General features: G+C 37.8%; 1 long non-coding RNA gene across 1 annotated transcript; it reads right to left on the bottom strand.

Annotated features, from left to right (window-relative positions):
• Positions 1 to 727: 727 nt before the first annotated feature.
• On the bottom strand, positions 728 to 17,335 carry LOC128316454 (uncharacterized). Its single transcript, XR_008300386.1, has 3 exons — positions 16,434 to 17,335; positions 14,780 to 14,819; positions 728 to 891 (listed from the first exon to the last, which is right to left on the bottom strand). It is a non-coding gene; the product is annotated as an uncharacterized LOC128316454 (long non-coding RNA).
• Positions 17,336 to 20,476: the final 3,141 nt, after the last annotated feature.

Below are 20,476 nucleotides of genomic sequence, written 5' to 3'. Positions count from 1 at the left end.
AGCTCACTCCTTTGGGTCTCCTAAAAATAGGCATTCAGGTGCCAGGAGTTGATTACGTAGGCAGTCTGTGATGACTCTAACCATGCCAAAGAATGCTTACATTTGTCCTAAATCTATTTTTAGAAACCAATTGTTAAAACAGCCCACAATGTGTGGACCTGCTGGTGAATTCCATAAACAGATGTCACTTTATTTTTCTATCTTGAAAAAATACATCAAGTACCGTTTGCTGGCTGCCAAAGAGAAGATTACAAAGGAGCAATAAGTGATAGGTTAACTCACCCTTGGCTTTCGTGTTTAAAATGAATCAGCTTTTCAGGGTGTCCCATTTCCATTCTTCATATCACAATGCCTGTACTTCTTTGTGGCACATTTCTTGTCAAGATTTCCAAGTGGCCCTTGAGATGGGATCTATCTGTGAAATATCCAATCTGTGAAAATGAGCCCATTACCATGTTTATGGACAAGTGTTCCCCAATAGCTATCTCTGTAATGTTCAATGGAACCCTGCAGACAGATTTTCTACCCTCTTCCCTCTTGCCTTTGTAAATATGCCATGTAAAAACAGTGTTTCATCTGTATAACAGGCTGCTTGGGAAAGGGTGTATGGTGTTATAAATGACTGCCATGGTTCATCTCTGCAGAGTTATATTCTATGTTAGCCAGCAGAGCAATCCTCTTTTACTGATGGAGTCAAAATAGGCACATCAAAGAGTCAAGATACCTGTGGTACATGGTATTAGGGTTAACTTCGTTTTCAGTCAGCTGCTATATTCCAAGGGGAAGATGGTCTCTGATATAAGCTCGTGGCTCCAGAAAGCTACCCACCTGCTCCATAAAAGGCTCCCAGATGAAGATTTGAAGAATCTTTACGAACAGATCCCCAGGTCCCTAGGAAAACAATGTGAGGTCATCTGTACAAGGTACTGGGTTATAACAACAAAACAGAAGATAATTTTTTAAGTACATTTCTCCCAATGTTTTCTAGCATCCTTTTAGAAATTATAAATAGAGGAAGTATTTAAATGACCCCTATTTTGACTGTGAATAGACTTGAATTTCCATATCCTAGAAGAAATGAATCTCTTGGTTATGCTTGTGCGGTGGAAGAGTTAATCCAAAAGACAATGTTTTCCTGAAATCGTATATATCAGTACAGCTCGGATCAGTAGGGCTAAGATCAAATACCCTCTCATTCCTTCTCTTCAATTGTATTCAGAATTGCAAAAAAGTTTCAGCTCCAGATGAAAAGGAATAGATAAGTATTTTGCAGCATAAAAATAAACTGCCTGTTAAGTATGATCTCTTAAGTAGTATAAAATTTCTATAACCTGGGCTATGTGTTACATGTGGCTAAAAGACTACCCTTCATTTTCCACCAATCTGGTTTTTAACCTGCTGTTCTGAGGCCATAAACTCTCAGAGGGAAGTCCTCTGTAATTTTATATGGAATTTGATGACTTAGAGGCCCATGGCAGGAATTACGGAGAGGGAGTTTTCTCAACTCCACAGCTCCTATAGAGACACTAAAGCTCATTATCTGAATCTCAAACTAGTTCATCTTACAGAGCTATGAAATAGCATAAACTTTGTTAACTCCTTTAATTTCATTCTTTGGGTGAAGTATTCTGTACACCTTCTAGAAATGTATATTCGATGTCACTTGGATAGAGAGAAAGGAAGGCTGAGTGCACCCAGAATATTGGAGGACATAGAGCGGGAGATCAGAAGTTAGAAGATTAGCCTAGTTTTTCATGGAGACAGTCCTTCAAGCTTTCCCAGGAAATAAAAGGCTTCTAGCAGGGGGAAACAATAGACCTGAACAGCAGGAGTGTTTGGGACGGGAGCCAGGGAGCAAGAGTCACTAACAGAGAGTGGTAATTTGGAATGAATTGCTGTTTGTGTTGTGAAGCACACAGGACACAGCTGGTGTACTGGCTAACCTGAGGATTTGTAGTGACTGCATTGAAATGGTAATGAAGTTTTTATTTTATGATTGCAGATGTTTGTGGATTATTGTTATTAAGCTTATTAGTGTACCACTACAAATATGAGATTTTTATTTACTTGGGCTCTTATTTATGGGAGCTTTGTTAAAGTCTTTTTAACTCAAGACAAGAAAACAAAAGCCGTGCAATAACCAAAATGTGCTGAGCCATCAGGCAATCCTTACGGAATGGGCGTGTGCGTGCGTGCGTGCGTGTGTGTGTGCACATGTTCACCAGTGCCCTTAATGTAAGAGTCTTCTACATTTGAGATAAATCCAAATGTCCCCCTTGTTGTTGTGCCTTAAGTAACGTTTTCAAGTACTCTGCTCACAGGTGAAACAATCAATCATTCTAGTAACAGTGGTCACTATCACTGGTTCTGACGTTGGATTGCCTTGCCAATTCTGCCATTTATAAACTGTGTAGTATTAGGCACTTAACTTCCCTCTGCCTCAGCTTCCAACTCTGTAAAATTGAGGTTAAAGAAATGCTACCTTTTTTCTAAAGTCATTGTGAGGTTTAAATGTGATATCTGGGGATGCCTGGGTGGCTCAGTAGGTTAAGTGTCTGATTTCAGCTCAGGTCATGACCTTGCGGTCCGTGAGTTCAAGCGCCACGTCGGGCCCTGTGCTGACAGCTCAGAGCCTGGAGCCTGCTTCAGATTCTGTGTCTCCCTCTCCCTCTGCCCTTCCCCCACTCACACTCTATCTCTCTCTGCCTCTCAAAAATGAATAAATGTTAAAAAAAATTTTTTTATGTGATATCTGTATAGAGCACTTATCAATTAATGTTAGCTGTTACCTAAAAGGATCTTCATGTAGAAGGACACTTATGCATTTTATTCAAAAGGTTGGGACTAAGAATTCTGTTAGAAACTTTATTATCTTGCAGAGTGATCTCATATCAAACAATTGAAAGAAGGTGCACATATGTCTGTGGACAACTAGTTTTCAAGCAATAAAATAAATAATAACCAGTTATTTTATTGTTAGGCATAGTATGATCTCTTTTAATGATTCAAGACTGCTGAAGAATCTTGAAATCTTTCAAGATACTATCATTAGTGAGTATTAAGTAGCATCACAGAATGGATTGACAAGTGTTTAGGATATCAGTTATAAAAATTCCAAATGATTTTGCTTTCATTATAGTTCACTTCCTAGCTTGCCATAAAGACACAGTAAATATACAGGAAGTGAAATGAGCATCTCCAAGGAATTCAGTTTCTAACATGCTAAAATAATTTCCTTAGGTTAGAAAAATCAAAATCCCCAAAATATGCCATATGTAAAAATAAACTCATTACCATTAAGCATTTCAAAATGAAAATGATTACTAGTTGACCAATTAAAGAGAAGCCTCTTTCATATTGACTATACAGCAATTCCTGCCAGTATCATGATGTGATGTTGATGATTTAAAACCAATTGGGGACACTAATGAAGAATCCCATGATTCACAGTCAAATATATCTTGGAGTCTAGTCATAAATTTACAATAAAGTTGACATCTGGGGTGCCTGGGTGGCTCAGTTGGTTAAGTATTCAACTCTTGATTTCTGCTCATGTCATGATCTCAGTCATAAGATAGAGCTGCACCTCAGGCTCCATGCTAAGTGTGGAGCCTGCTTAAGATTCTCTCCCTCCCTGTCCCTTTGCCCCTCCCCCGCTGGCACACTCATGCACTCTCTCTCTCAAAAAATAAAAAAAATTAAAAAGTTGACATCTAGTGAGAGTTTCTAAGTGAGTATATCTTCTGCAATTTTCTAACAGAGTTCATCTAAAATAGGTTCATGGTCAGAAATTAAATATGTTCACCTTAATTTGTTGATAGATACGTATTTCCTTAACCAAAGGTGACCCCTCATGACTCTGGAAGCAATAAGAAAACAGTGTGTAAATTATAAAGCATTAATTTGGGGTGGGAGAATGTCAGGAAATTGGGAAGCAAACCAAGTTCTCAAATACATTATTAATCTGAGGGATAGCTTTAATTAGGTAGTTTCATGATATCTTAAACCAGTATGCACCCATACCATGGGTTGTGATTAAAAAGACCTTTATATAAAAACAAGGTCTTCAGGAATTACATTTTATATCTCATTATTGTAACTTAATTGCTTATGATTTAAATACTTCTAAATTTAAAAAAAAAAACAATTCACTTGTAATAAGTTCTATTCTGTAGTGGAGATTTTTCCAAAGTGAAATTTGTAACTGTAAGTATAATGTAAGCCTGGAGATGCCAGAGACCACCACATAGAGAATGAGTTCATTAGAATGAAGCCAACCCAGAGGAAGGTTGAGCCAACAGATGGAGAAAGACAGACACTGATGACATCATTTGAGGCCTCCAGATTCAGCCATGCCTGGGCTTCATAATTCTGTGAGCCAATAAATTCCTTTTATGGCTTATGCCTGTTGGAGCTCAGTTTCTGTCACTTAAAAACCAGGAGAATCCTTACTAATACAGTAATGAGGGTCACAAGTTTTGGGGAAATGCTTCAAATTATATTTGTCTCTTACAAATTCACAACGTGTACTAACTTGTTAAAAGATCTGAGAAAACCTGCTGTAAAGGAACTTTCTTTCTCTGTGTTAACCCGCTGTTTCCCCAAACTTGGTTGATAGTAGAGTCTCCTTTTATGCAACACCTACGAACACCCGTTTCACTAAGCACGTTTTGTGATGTGATGCTCTTCTAAGGCATGGAGGGAAGAGAGTTGTCAAAAATGACCCCAGCAGGACTTCAAAGACTCACTGAAAAGAAATTCATAAAGTGAAGTAACCTCCACTAGATGAGTAAGTCTAAGTGGGGAGGGAGCCAAAAGCAGGGTCTTCTCTACACAGTCCCCTCATTTCTCTGTAGCACCATGATGGGAATAGTGGAGACCTCCATCATCTCTTTAAATGACAAATTACTAGGGGCTCACTATCACATGCTGTTCCTTCCTCTGCCATGATCCAATATATTGGTGGTTTTTCCTCCTAACTTTATCACTCTCCATAGAATCTCTACCACCTATAAGATGAAGATATGCCAGGCTATTTGAAGCTTCTTCATTTAAGGTAGCAGGGAACCTCGTCTTCTAGGCTCCCATCATATTTCCTGATCCTGCACTTACAAGCTTCAGCTTCTGAGATGGGTCTCAGTTCTCTTAAATTCTACCAGTTAATGTCCATCTTTTCTACAACCATTCAAGCCCCAAGGCTTGAGACTCAGGAGAGCCACTGGTGTAAGTTCCAATCTGAGTGCAGACCAGTGTCTCAGTTGAAAACAGAGGAAGCAAATTTTCCCTAACCCTGCTTTTCAGGCCTCCATGGGATTGAATGATGCCCACCCACACTGGGGAGAACAATCCACTTTGCTCATCTGTTGATTCAAATGTTAATCTCATCCAGAGACACCCTCACAGACATACCTAGAATAATGTTTAACCAAATATCTGGGCACATCTGTGTCCCAGCCAAGTTGACATATAAAATTAATTATCACAGTAACAAAAATCACATATGCTTCTGTTTCATTTATTCCTGAGGATTTGTTCCAGAAGCATGAGCTCTTTGGGAGTTGTGCAGTCCTTTCTTGTCAACATGGTCTTTGACATCACCTTAGTTCAGCAGTTACCAGCCTTGCTTGACATCAAAATGTAGAATATTATGAACACACGGATTTCTAGGCTTCCATTAATTACAACCTTCTGAATGAGAATCCGAGTTTGAGGCCCATCTTAGATCTGAATATAAGATAGAGGCCCGGGCCCATTTCCAAAGGATTTTTTTGTTGTTGTAGTTTATTTATTTGAGAGAGAGAGAGAGAGAGAGGAAGAGAGAGAAAGTCGGGGAGGGGCAGAGAGCAAGAGGGAGAACACAAAATCTGAAACAGGCTCCAGGCTCTGAGCTGTCAGTACAGAGCAGACACGGGGCTCCAGCTCATGAACTGTGAGATTCATGACCTCAGCCGAAGTCGGACCCTTAACCAACTGAGCCACCCAGACACCCCTCCAAAAGATTTTAATAATCAACCTCACTAAGGGATGACTGCTTTTTTTTCATTTTATTATTTTTTTAATTTTAAAAAGTTTAATTCCAGTATAGTTAACATACAGTGTTATATCACTTTCAGGTGTACAATATAGTGATTCAACAATTCTTTGCATTACTCAGTGCTCATCAAGATAAGTGTACTCTTAATCCCCTTCACCTATTTCACACACATCCCCTAGCCATCTCCCCTCTGGTAGCCATCAGTTGGTTTTCTACAGTTAAGAGTCTGTTTTTTGGTTTGTCTCTTTTTTTTTCTTTGTTTTGTTTCTTAAATTCCACATATGAGTGAAATCATATGGTATTTGTCTTTCTTTGACTCACTTATTTCAGGTAGCATTATACCCTCTAGATCCATCCATGTTGTTGCAAATGGCAAGATTTCATTCTCTCTTTATAGCTGAGTAACATTCCATTGAGTATATGTACCACATCTTCTTTATCCATTCATCTATTGATGGACACTTGGGCTGCTTCCATAATTTGGCTCTTGTAAATAAAGATGCAGAGGGATAACTGCTCAAAGTGCAGAGTCACTGGAGACAGTGACTCCAAACCCACAGCAGGGATTTTAGTAGTGTCCCTCCTTCTCACTCCTGTGTTTTCCTCTCCTCCAGACCCCCTTGGCTCATTTAGGGAGGAGCCAGGAGGATAAAGCCATTTGCTAAGTTAGTAGTTTATGGCAGGAATTGGACTATGTATTTTATATGCTTTATTTCACTGTAATCCTCTAGTCAAACTTGTGAGAGAAAAAAAGGAGAGGTTCTATTTTATAGATGAGAAAAACAAAGTTTAAAGGAGTTAAGTAATTTTACCAAGAGTTTAATTAGTGAAAGAGCTGGAATTTAAACTACAACCCATTTGTTTTTCTCTACACATCAAACTGTGTGGTTGGTTTAGGAATAATCAGATGACCCCAGACTGGACTGGATTAAAGATTCAGAAAAGAAAATGTTTAAAGCATCTTGTACTTGGTAAGCAATCAGTAACAGGCTCAAGTAGTTGGCTAGACATGGAAAGAAATAGGGGATTGATGGTCTTCCACTGTATTAGGAAAACCCATAGCACCCTTTGGACAGAAATGTTAAAAAAACATGACCACACCTTAGAGAGGCATCAGACACTTTTATGAAATCTTCAATGTCCCTGTCCTACATCTTCATTCAACATAATAGGTACTCAATAAATGACTCTTGAATAAACAAATGATATAAAATTTACATAGTACTTGTATTTTTTTTTTCTTTTAACGTTTATTTATTTTTGAGACAGAGCATGAATGGGGGAGGGTCAGAGAGAGGGAGACACAGAATCCGAAACAGGCTCCAGGCTCTGAGCTGTCAGCACAGAGCCCAACGCGGGGCTCGAACTCACGGACCGCGAGATCGTGACCTGAGCTGAAGTTGGCCACTTAACCCACTGATCACCCAGGAGCCCCAGTACATGTTTTTTTTTTAAGGAGGGGATTCTTCAATTATTTCTTGATTTGTTTGTTTTCACCCTGAGGCCAAGAATAAGAATACAATAAATTTGCATAATCTGCACTTGAGAAGAGCTCTTTAGTAGTTCCCCATTCAATTTATTTTATCTTTAGATAAAAGGTGAATAGGTGTTAAGTATTCTAATTAGCTGTTTGGAAAGGCATCATAAGCCTCTTTTTCTGAATGACATAAAAAAAATAAGTATTTGGCTGGAATACCATAGTTCTGAAGATTATTCTTATTTAAGAGCCTTATATAATTCATCCTTTGGGTGTTCAATAAATGCTTCCTGAGTGATTGACTTTGAGGAGTAGAAGGATTCTGTAACTAGTAGGCAATTTTAGAACTGCTTGTCATAGATCCTGTGTTCTGGTCTTATTCCATCTTCAAAACAAAACAAAAAAACTTTCTAGTTGCTAGTATCAGCATTATAAGAAACAGAGTTCAGGTTTGGAAAGCTATGACTACTTAACATGCACACGAACAAAGTATTACTAAATTGCATATAGTATGAGTATAATATGATAATGAGTCAAAATTAATGTAAATAGGACATAGTAAAAAATTACTATGTCCCCTAGAACCTGGAGAATCTGGAGGATATTGCTACTAATTAATAAATGTATTCTTGTGCTATCAGTCACCTGAATGATTTGGTTCATCCTGCAATTCATGGGTTGTAGTGAAATGTCAAACACTCCCTAGGCTCAAAAATCCTATATGAAGTATCAGTAAGGATACAATTCTTAGTCAGAAGTAGCAATTATCAATGGGCTATCCATATACTCTGGGAAGTTGTTTAACATGTAAACATCTTGGTAGATGTCGCAGTAGTTCTCTGTTTCTAAGCAAGGATTTAGCATTGTTGATCCTTGACTTTATTTCTCCTAATCCAAGAACTAATTTACTATTTTCTTTCTTTCTCTCTTCACTCTCTTTTTCTTTCTCTCCTTCCATCCTTCCCTCCCCCTTTTCCTCAGCCTTCCCACTACATCTCTCATTCCTTTCTTCTCTTTCCACAGGAATTTCTTGAATCTGTATAATAGGCCCGATCCACACTAAACCCTAAAGATACAATGATGAACAGTATTCCTGAATTTAAGATGCTTACAGAAAAATGAAGGTGGCATAGCATAAAAATAGATGGGATTCCAAGTAAAAGTCAGTGATTACCTAGACAGATTAAAGGAGGTTATAAAATATTACCAGAGTAGAAAAATTCAGCAAGTTTCAATGGTAGCAAAGCATGAAGAAATTTGTTCTGAATTTGAAGTTACATGTGTTCAATAAACTGAAACTGATGAAAACTTACTGAAATTGCTCAATTTATAAGGCTTAACTACTTTATAATGGGAGAAATCAACAAAGCAGGTATTTATGATATCTAGATTCTTGATGTATATTATATTTGATTATGAGAAATACTTTATTGCTTAGAGTATGGCAAAGAATTTTACTAATACTTTGTGTAACCATATTTGAGTATTATTCATTGTATTAAAAACTTTTTCTTGAACCTAAAATGTACACTAAATTATTTTCTGGATTCTGAACTATGCTTTTATTAGATCTGCAAGGAAAAAATTTTCCATAGTGAATTCATTTAGCAAATAGTTATTGAATACCTCCTGTCTCCTAGATCCTATGCATTAGAAAACAAAAACAAAACAAAACAAAACAAAAAAACACCAGACATGGTCCCAGCCCTCATAAAACTTAAATACTGGTAAACAGTTTCAAATTGTGTAATATAAATCTCTGGCAAAGTAGAGTTTCCTTCAGAAAAAAATGCCCTTTATAACAAACTTGGCTAAAAAAACAATGTCCCAGTAAATAGGGCATGACCGTCTCTCCTATTTTCGAGGCACAGTTCTGAAACCACAAAGCATAGGCTTTAAATGAAATGGAACTCGGTTCAAATTCAGCTCTTCTCCTTCTTGGATCTCTGACTCCATCCATTGAATGAGATTTGTAATTCCAGCTTCATAGGCATATTTGAAAATCAGATGGCCTGTGTACAGAGAATAATTCTGGACCCTAAACTGAAAGGTGCCGGATTCGGAAATATTTGAGCCTTTGATTTTTAGGATGTGTGTATGTCGGTGTATGCATTTGTATGTGTGTAAGTATATGAGTGAGAACATTTCAGTACCTCACTGCCAGGATTATTAACATGAATTAACTGATCAGTAACAAGATGTTGATATAGCAAGTCATAGTCAAGTTGAAAATGGACTGACTCCCAGGGACATATTCTGATATCCATAATTGCTTTTTGAATGCATAGGAAGTATTCCATGTGTCAACTGATGATGATAAAATCCCTAATTTGACTTTTTCACATTCATTAAAAAAATTATACCCAATTACTAATTATGGATCACTGTATTCCAGTTGGGATTTCACACCACTTCTAAATGACACTTGTAACAAATTACTTCTCCCCTTCCCAAATCATTTGACTTGCTTCACCAAATATTTTGATAGTGATAGAAGGATCACTTAAAATAAGTGTTGGAGAGTGAATCATTTACTTGCAAAGAATTATAGTCTTAGAGCATTTAGATTGTGAAATTTATTTGGTAAAATCTAGGAAAGACTAATATGTGGTGGTATTTTCACTATTTTTACGTTACAGAATTTACTGCTTTTTGTGTATATGCTCACACGTTCCTTTCTTTTTATTTAAATAGAATATCTGTTAACTGTAACAAATGTTAACAAATTATAAAATTGATCAAAATAAGATTTCTAAGACGAATCCAGCATTTTCTTCCTATGAACAAGTACTTATAAATCTTTAAAATCACATAGAAGATCCTATTTCCAAACAATAGGATTTCTTTTTCCATTACATATGATGATAACTCCTAGCCAGAGCAGCCACAGGCCAGTGTTGATTCATTTACACAAGATTCACATTTCATAGATGTTCATGGGCCCTTTTATTCTTAAATAAACAGCTTTCTTGAAAGGTGTTTTACTTGTAAATGTGTATTATAAAAGATATATTTTCCTCTTTTGACCTGACCTTCTCCTACCCTCACCTCATTAGAAAAAAAAGTAATTTTTGTCTAATAATTTTTTTCCTTTTATTATTATTATTATTGTTACTTTATTTCAGGACTAGAATTTAGTGACTCATCACTTACATATAACACCCAATGCTCATCCCAATGAGTGCCCTCCTTAATACCCATCACCCATTTAGCCCATTCCCTGCCCACTTCCCCTTCAGCAACCCTCAGTTTGTTCTCTATATTAAGAGTCTCTTAAGGTTTGCCTCCCTCTTTCTTTTTATCTGATTCTTCTTTCCCTTCCCCTATATTCATTTGTTTCTTAAATTTGACATGCAAGTGAAAAAAATATATTTATCTTTCTCTGACTGACTTATTTCGCTTCGCATAACACACTCTAGTTCCTCCACACTGTTGCCAATGGCGAGATTTCATTCTTTTTGATCACCAAGTAATATTCCACTATATATACATATATGGACATATATATATACACATATATGTATATATGTATATAGACATTTGGGCTGTTTCCATAATTTGACTATTATCAATAGTGCTGTATTTTTTTTATTTTTTTAATATTTATTTATTTTTAATATGAAGTTTATTGTCAAATTGGTTTCCATACAACACCCAGTGCTCATCCCAAAAGGTGCCCTCCTCAATACCCATCACCCACCCTCTCCTCCCTCCCACCCCCCATCAACCCTCAGTTTGTTCTCAGTTTTTAAGAGTCTCTTATGCTTTGGCTCTCTCCCACTCTAACCTCTTTTTTTTTTCCTTCCCCTTCCCCATGGGGTTCTGTTAAGTTTCTCAGGATCCACATAAGAGTGAAACCATATGGTATCTGTCTCTCTCTGTATGGCTTATTTCACTTAGCATCACACTCTCCAGTTCCATCCACGTTGCTACAAAAGGTCATATTTCGTTCTTTCTCATTGCCACGTAGTACTCCATTGTATATATAAACCACAACTTTTTTATCCATTCATCAGTTGATGGACATTTAGGCGCTTTCCATAATTTGGCTATTGTTGAGGGTGCTGCTATAAACATTAGGAGCAAACATTGGGAGCAAGGATCACAGGAAATAGGAGAGGTGGGAGTGCTGGGGGGGGTGGTTGTAATCTTAAAAGAATAAAAGAGCAGTTCATCTGGCAGCTGCCAGCTACTAACCTGGCATATAAGTGACTGATATTCTCTCTTACTGCTATCTAAAATTTATAAAAATTGTAAGTAAGCACTTTCTATGGGGAAGGTGGGTGATTACTATCTCTGAGGAGCTCATAGTGTTTGACAGCATCTTTATTTTTTACATAGATAATTTTCAAACTATTCCTGCAAAGAAACTACAAGTGAAATATCTCTTTTTTAAAGGCTGGATTAAAAAAGAACGTGAAGAGGCCATGTCAGTGAATACGTTCACAGATTAAGCCCTGGAACTAGAATGCTGGGGTGTGTGTGTGTGTGTGTGTGTGTGTGTGTGTGTGTGTGTGTTTGAATGTCTCTTGATTTCTGTCTTTACATCACTCAATTTTAAGATTTTACTGTTTCTGTGCTTCTCTAACTGGTTTCTCACCTTCAATGACTTCATCAACCAACTGGTGATTGGCAAACCTAATTTTCCCTTCTCTTGCTGTATACTTCTGAATCGTTCTTTACCAGTGTATCTTATATAAGCCATAGATTTCATTTCCTTCCCTGAATCTTAGGGTTGACTCCACTAAAATGCAGCAGATTTGGGTGAATGCATCTGATCTGATTGTTCAGAATGCTCTGACAAGTATGGCAGCTTGACAGTGACTTCAAAGAGGGTAGTTGCAGGAGAGATGAAGAAGAAAAGTTTGTATGTGGGGTAGTGGTTTTTATAAAGAGACTCTTATAAGAAATGTCTAACTTCTGCCATGTCCCAGGCAAAGGGCAAAGGGATGGTAGTGCCCTCTCAACACCTGCACAGTCGACAGACCCTTACTGAACATCATTAAAGCTCCAGATATTGTACTGAACCATACATGGGATGCAGACATAAATGAAGACATGTTCTACTGTCTTGAATTTTGAAATCTGGTCCAGTAGAGAAGATAGGCAAGTATACATGCCTAACTATAAAGTGGAATGAGTTATAGTAAACTATAAGCTTTTTAAAACAGCTATGCGGAGGGGCACCTGGGTGGCGCAGTCGGGTAAGCGTCTGACTTCAGCCAGGTCACGATCTCGCGGTCCGTCAGTTCGAGCCCCGCGTCGGGCTCTGGGCTGATGGCTCAGAGCCTGGAGCCTGTTTCCGATTCTGTGTCTCCCTCTCTCTCTGCCCCTCCCCCGTTCATGCTCTGTCTCTCTCTGTCCCAAAAATAAATAAACGTTGAAAAAAAAATTTATAAAAAAAAAAAAAAGCTACGGGGATATGCAGAATAGAATAATCCTCTCCATTCATATATGTGATTTATGCCCCCCCCCATTTGAAAGGCACTTTGGCCCACTGTGTGATGGCTAGTGTTTCTCAAACCTGGAAACTCTCCCTAGCATTTGTTGTGGGTAGACTGGGCCAGCAGTGTTATAGGTACATTCTTCTCTACAAACACTATGATGAAGTTTTCTTGGCCTCTGAACAACAGTGACAGAGATGAAGCAGTACCTCTGTGGGTAGCTCTACCTCATGGGCTGGTAGCTCCCATCATTGAGTAGTCATTTAATTGAAAAGATTTTTTTTTTATTTATTAGAGGAAAAAATGACAGGCAAATTTTATCAGAAACATATTAGCATAAAATGTCTATTTGCAAGTGATCACATGAAAAATGGCAGATGATTAATTTCTGACTTGGTCAGTAACACTAGAGTAATTGAGAGTTGGGAGACATTCTGAAATACCCACTGGTGGATGTTACACAATTTAAACATCTCCCAGTGTTCTTGCAGTACTTTCACTGAGATTTGTGCATATGTCAAACCAGTTGGCAATATGCCAAAATCAGAGTGGATTTATACCAATACCAAGTACAAAGAAGGGAGATAGGGTTTCTTAGAGAGCAAAGATACTAATACTGTATTGTTCAACTAGTAAGAGATGAGTTTCAGCCAAAGGAAGGAGAATTTTATCAGCTCTTACAAATTATGGTACCAAGATGGATGCTGTATAACTTTGATTTCATTCTTTTTCCAAAGAAGCTACTTTTTCAGATGCAAGTTTCAAGCTTTTTGGATGAGTTTCTAATTCGGAATGTTCAAGAAGGATTAAAAATGTGAAGTATATACAGAAGGACAAAAAAAAAACTTAAAAGAAGTTTTTCTAGTAAAAGTTTCATAAGTGGTCACTTTGATATCATAAGATGCAATAAAATACCATGGCCTTAAGTTTTCAAACACTAGATAATTTTCCCCTAATCAATACAAAAATTATTATCATATTACCATATGATCCAGCAATTCCAAACACTACTGGGTGTTTACCCAAAGAAAATGAAAACACTAACCCAAAAGGATATATGCACCTCTGTGTTGATTGCAACATCATTTACAATAGCCAAAATATGGATGCAACCCATGTGCCCATTTGATAGATGAGTGGATAAAGGAGATATATGTATTATGAAATATTATTCAGGCATAAAAAATAATGAAATATTGCCATTTGCAACAGCATGGATGGACCTCAAGGGTATAATGCTAAGTAAAATAAGTCAACCAGAGAAAGACAAATACCATATGATTTCATTCACATGTGGAATTTAAGAAACAAAACAAATGAACAAGTGAAGAATAAAAAGAGACAAACAAAAAAACAGGGGCACCTTGCTGGCTTAGTTAGTAGAGCATGAGACCCTTGATCTAGGAACCGTGAGTTCAAACTCCACATCGAGGGTAGAGTCTACTTAAAAAAAATAAAAAACAAACCAGACTCTTATTAAATACAGAGAACAAATTGGTGGATGCCAGAGGGGAGGTGGGTGAAAGGGATAGGGAAAATAAAGGGGATTAAAGGTATACTTATCTTGATGAGCACTGAGAAATGTATAGAATTGTTGAATCATTACATTGTACACCTGAAACTATTATAACACTGTATGTTAATTATGCTTGAATTTTTAAAATCTAATGAATAATTATTCTATAAATTCCTCCTGAATTCCAGCAGTGTTCATTATGGCAATAGTGAGAAGGCACTCCTTATTTTGACATTAAAATCATCCTAAGAAATAATCATGTGACACCCTTACCCTATTCTACACATGGCTGAGAATCACACACTTACATGAAGCTTGTCTCTCCTTTAAGTCATTAGTCCAAATCAGCTGCAAGAAAAAAATTCACAGTATGAATAAAGCAAAACACACACACACACACACACACACACACACACACACCCCTGGTTTGTTGAATTGAAGTTGGTCCTAACAAAAGAAATAACTTTCATACCTTTGAGTCTTTCACTAAAAATTACTTTGAACACCAATCAAAGCCTTGCTAAAATCCATTTGCTGCATTATAATTGCATGTATGAAGGGCATTATATACTCATTTGATGTAGTTGGATTTTTTTCTTTTTAAAGTTTATCTAATGATCAAAATTCCATAATTCTAATAATTAGATAGCCTGTGCTGTCTTGGTGGTTAGCAATCTATATAAGAGGGTGAAAATTCAGCATAGTGGTGGTTCATTAGGATTCTCCAGAAAAATAGAACCAATAGGATATATATATATATATGTATATATATATATATATATATATATATATACATATATATATATTCATATATGTAGCTGAAAATGGATATGGATAGATATAGATACAGATATAGATATCTTGGGACTTCTCAGCCTCCAAAATTCATATATATTGGCTCACATGATTTTGGAGGCTGAGAAGTCCCACAATCTGCCATCTGTAAGCTAGAGAACCAAGAAAGCCTGTGGTGTAATTTGGTCCGAATCCACAGGCCCAAGAACCAGAAGCACAGATGTCTGAGGAGAGGAGAAGATGGATGTCCCAGCTCAAGCAGAGAGCAAATTCTTGCTTCCTTTACCTTTGTGTTCTGTTCAGGCCCTCGACACATGGGAAGACGCCCACTCACACTGGTAAAGGCAACCTTCTTTACCCAGTCCACTGATTCAAATGCTACTCTCTTCTGGAAACATCCTCACAGACACGCCCAGAAACGTTTTGCCAGCTATCCTGGTATTCTTTGGACCAGTCAAGTTGACACAAATCAAAATGACACTCATCACAGCTGGTGTTGTGAGCTTCATTAACAACATCACCTCTGACATTCACTTACAGCCTTTTATGTGCCTGACACTGGGCCAAGCATTTTATTTACATGATCTCAGTTAGTCCTCTCAACATAATGTGACAGGTGATGTATAATAATGATCTCCATTCTCCAGATTAGGAAATTGAAGCTTAGAGAAATTCGGTAACTTGCCCAAGATCATAGAGTAAGAGGTAGAGCAGGCATTAAACACACAGTCCTGTATGATACCAAAAGACCAGGCCCAAAGCCCTAATCCTCTAATTACCCATTTCCAACTTGAAAACGGATCCTTGGGTATTTCAAAGCATTCTATGTAAAACAAATATGAAAGTCAAATGATATTAATGTAATTGGTTAAGTAAACAATGTGATTTGTAGACTTTCTTGAACTGAGAGTTTCCATTTATTTACTTTTTATGCATATCCTATTTTGTTTTAGAGATGAAACTGGGATTTAATATGAAAAATAGCTTCATAAAAAGCAGTTGGTCAGAAAAGCAATCTGTCGAAAATAGAAAACGTTTGAACCAGAGTTATACTGGCTGCCGTGAAGGCATGTCACTTTACACCTTCTTTCTTCCTAGGGCCTAATGGGAAAGCATGAAATTGACCTAAACTCCAAGTTTCCCAGGGTTTGGCAGGCCGTCACTTACCGAGGCGTGGTATGACCACACAAGCCGTCCAAACAGCTGCTCTGGGACCAGGCCACTCAGGGTGTGGCCATGTGGACTGGTGTGGATGGTAGCAGTGAGCAGACCAGAAGGCTACGTTCCTACAGTAGCCTTCTCGGCATCCAGGCCTCAGTACTCCCTTTTACCCCTCTCGTCCACCCCACTTTCTCCAGAAAGGTTGGCTGGATAAAGGGAGGCTTCCACCCCAACTAGAAGAACGGTTGAGAAGGCAGAATCCCACCCAGCGTGGGGGACTGCCCGGCTTCCAAGCAGCCATGTGCTGATTTGCAGGGGCACTTGAGTATGAAACAGGCTTGTCAATACACGTGTCAGCGTTCGTCCCACTGATGTGACTCAGCTGGGAGCTCACTCTGCTGTGGGGGTGGGCCTGTCCTTTTTATTCCTCTAAGGATTTCCTGCGAGTTGAAGGATCACGAGGAGCTGCCAGAGTGAGCATGTGCAGATGGCAGGTGAAGTTGTGCGTCAGCAAAGAACGATCCCTTTTGTTTTTTTCAGGAGTGGCAAGTCAAAATCCAGCTATTAACACAGGAGGTTCACTGGGGAAGTTGGAAAGAAAAGTACATTGGCATTCACATTAGGCAGAAAAGGACCCACGGAGCTGTTAGAAAACCCAGAGGGAAATAGAAGCTAAAGAACTTTTCCTACTCACACACTAATGATGTTTATCTGCACACAGCCTGCTTTTGTGCTAGTACTTTATATACAATTTAGGGGCCATTAAACTTTAATTTAAGATAATTCATTAGAAACGTATTTTGTATTGGAAGTTTCAGAATAGCAACTCAAACATTTCAGAAACCTCTTTTTTTACCTACACTGTGTTTTGCCTCCACCACAGAGCAAACAGCTCAGATATATAACCCGCCCAAAATAATTGACTCCTGCCTCCAACCTTGCTTCTGAATATTCAAACACACAGCTGTGGGAGTGAAGTGAGAGGCAGGGAACCTGACAGTGAAGAATATCTCTCTGTTTTACATAAACTCAGGCACTTTGGAGGTTGGGAGATGTGTTTTCCAGAGTGTTAGACACACTTCTTCGGTCCTAATTGAGAACGTTGTTATCAGCATCCTGTAACTGCAAATGCCAAATTGAAATATCAATTTAAATCAAATAGGGATGAACAAAGAAAAAAATTCAAAACACTCTCATAGAAAAAAATCTTCAATTTCCTAGATTATCAATATCAATTTATATGGATAGCTATCGAGGTCCCTACCTAGATATTGCATTTTCAATGTGAGATAAAGGAATCAATAGGTACATTAAAGTCATAAAGATTACAGTAAAATCTAGACCGTATCCATTCATATGACATTGGACAAATCACGTATGCACCCTAAGCCTTGAGTCTTCATCTGAAAACAGGATAAATAATACCTACGTAATATATGTGATAGAGAACGTAAATCTCCACCAGTTTGTAAACTTCGTGAGAGTAAAGAATCTGAGATTTTGGTGTTTTCCCCTCAATTACATTGTATCTTCAGTACCTAAGACTTGGCACTCCAATACTTGCTGAATGAATGAACATTATACACATTAAAAAAAGATGCCATATGTGAAATGTCTATCACACAATTAATAAAAGTTTGTTCCTTTAATAACCTCTACCTTACTCCATCTTCATTCCTACCATATTAGCTCAAATGTTTAAGGCTGAATTCTTTCAACTCAATTCATATAATAGGTTCATTTTCAGATACCCTCATGTCTATACTAAGAATTATCTTTGAGCCCTTTATTTCTCTTTCCTTATCAAGACTGTTAGCCAGTACCATTAATTCAGCCTCCACAGTATCTTTCAGATCCATTCACTTCTGTCCGCCTCTACTGTCATCATCTACTCTAAGCCACAGTCCCCTAAATGGACCCTAGCAATAACCTCTTAACTGATATCTCCATCTCACTGTGGTTTCACAATCCATAGCTGGATCTTCTGTCTCATCTGGTACCATTTTTCTCTCTTGCCCATGTTCCACCCATCCAGACTTCCTTTCTGTTCCTCACATATCGATCTTTTTCTGTTCTTAAATCTTCATGCTTGTTATTCACTCTGCCTAGTAATGTTTTTACCCTGGCTCTTCTATAGATGGTTCCTGTATGTCTACCAGGTTTCTGCTCAACTACCCTTCTTCAGAGTGGCTTTCCCTCTTTATCATATTTTCTCTACAAATAATCACCTATAACACTTGGAATAAAGTCCAAACACCTTGCCAATAGCCCAAGGCATGATCTAACGACTGCCTGGCTGATGCTTTAAACTCATCTTCTACCGTTCTGTTGCCTGGTGCCGCTACATGCCCAACCCCCTCTTCACCCACCTCACTCCTGCTGTTCCAGTTAGGAGAGAAGAGTTTAGAAATCAATATAAAATTGGAATGATCAAGGGAAACAGACACAGCAAAAATACAGTAAAAGGCATAGAGGTAAGAAAGCAAACAAGATGAAGGAAAACAAAGGATAAAAAAATAGGAGAAATGGAAGACTGTCACAGAAGACACAATATTTGCATAGAGGGAGTGCCCAAAAAGAAAAATTAAAAAAATTAACAAAACAAATATTTAAAGTTATAATTTAGGGAAATTTTCTTTATTTTTTTTATTTGTTTAACGTTTATTTTTCGGAGACAGAGATAGAGCATGACTGGGGGAAGGGCAGAGAGAGAGGGAGACACGGAATCTGAAGCAGGCTCCAGGCTCTGAGCTGTCAGTACAGAGCCCCACATGGGGCTCGAACTCACAAACCGCGAGATCGTGACCTGAGCCGAAGTCGGACACTTAACTGATTGAGGCGCCCCCCAAATTTTCTTTAAATATAGATTTGAATCTCTATGTTGCAAGGGCACAGGGTGCTATCACAGAAGAAAATTGATCCACCATAGTTAATGCTCAGTCTTATGTTAGCAAAATTATTAAATACTTCAAATATAGAAAGAATTGGACAGCCAGGCAGAAATATATCAAGTTACTTGCAAAGGAAGGAAATTATGTTGGCTTCAGAAATCTTCACAGCAATTACAAATTCCAGAAACAGTGAAGCAATGCCTGCAAAACACTCCACCAAGAAAGGGTACATCGAGAATTCTATATTCAGCCAGGCTGTCCCTAGAGAATAAAAGTTTCAGACATTTTACATACACAAGACTTCATGGAATCGTGTTCTTATGGACATTTCTCAGGGACGCTCCTAAAGGAAAAACTTCAGTCAACCAAGATATAATGAGGGAAGCTACCAAAAAAGAGACTGGTAGTGACCCCTGAATATATTTAACTGTACAATTGAAATGATTACACAAATTGCAGTTTATGATGAAGGAACATAATGTAAGTTGTATATGCTTCACAATAAAAACTCAACATTTTTTTAAAAAATGGGAGGTCAAAGGGAAAATATGAGTGGAATAGTAAGCTTGTCCATCTACAACAGCCAAGAGGCAAACACTATAATTTAAAATGGACTTACAAACATATATAACTCACAAAAAGTGTTCTCACAAAAGAGAACACTAGGAAAGAGATTTCAATAAAGTTGGGGAGTAAAAGAGAAAATAATGAAGATAGAATAGTAGACAAGCTACCTTTATCATTGTTTGTAAAGGAAAACTAATAAATTCTATATAATAGTTCTAATAAATAAAGAAGATTAGGACTGATGGCATTATATAAATATATAATTATTAAAATAAAAATGTAAACCTCCCTAAATCCCAGCCAAATTTCACAGAGAAAAAAAATAAGGTCTTGTGGTAACAGATTTTTTTTAAAAAGTTATAAAAGAGAAACATGATAGGGGGCTCCTGAGTGGCTCAGTCAGTTAAGGCTCTGAGTCTAGATTTTGGCTCAGGTCATGATTTCCTGGTTGGTGACTTAGAGCCCCACATTAGGCTCAGCACCGACTGTGGAGCCTGCTTGGAATTTTCTCCCTCTCTCTCGCTCTCTCTTTCTGTCTCCCTCTCTGTACCCCTCCTTCTCATTTTCTCTCTCTCTTCTGTGTCTCAAACA

Source organism: Acinonyx jubatus, chromosome B4 (assembly GCF_027475565.1).
Source record: "Acinonyx jubatus isolate Ajub_Pintada_27869175 chromosome B4, VMU_Ajub_asm_v1.0, whole genome shotgun sequence".
In the NCBI taxonomy this organism is placed as follows: Eukaryota; Metazoa; Chordata; class Mammalia; order Carnivora; family Felidae; genus Acinonyx; species Acinonyx jubatus.
This window is presented reverse-complemented; position numbering and strand designations above follow the sequence as displayed.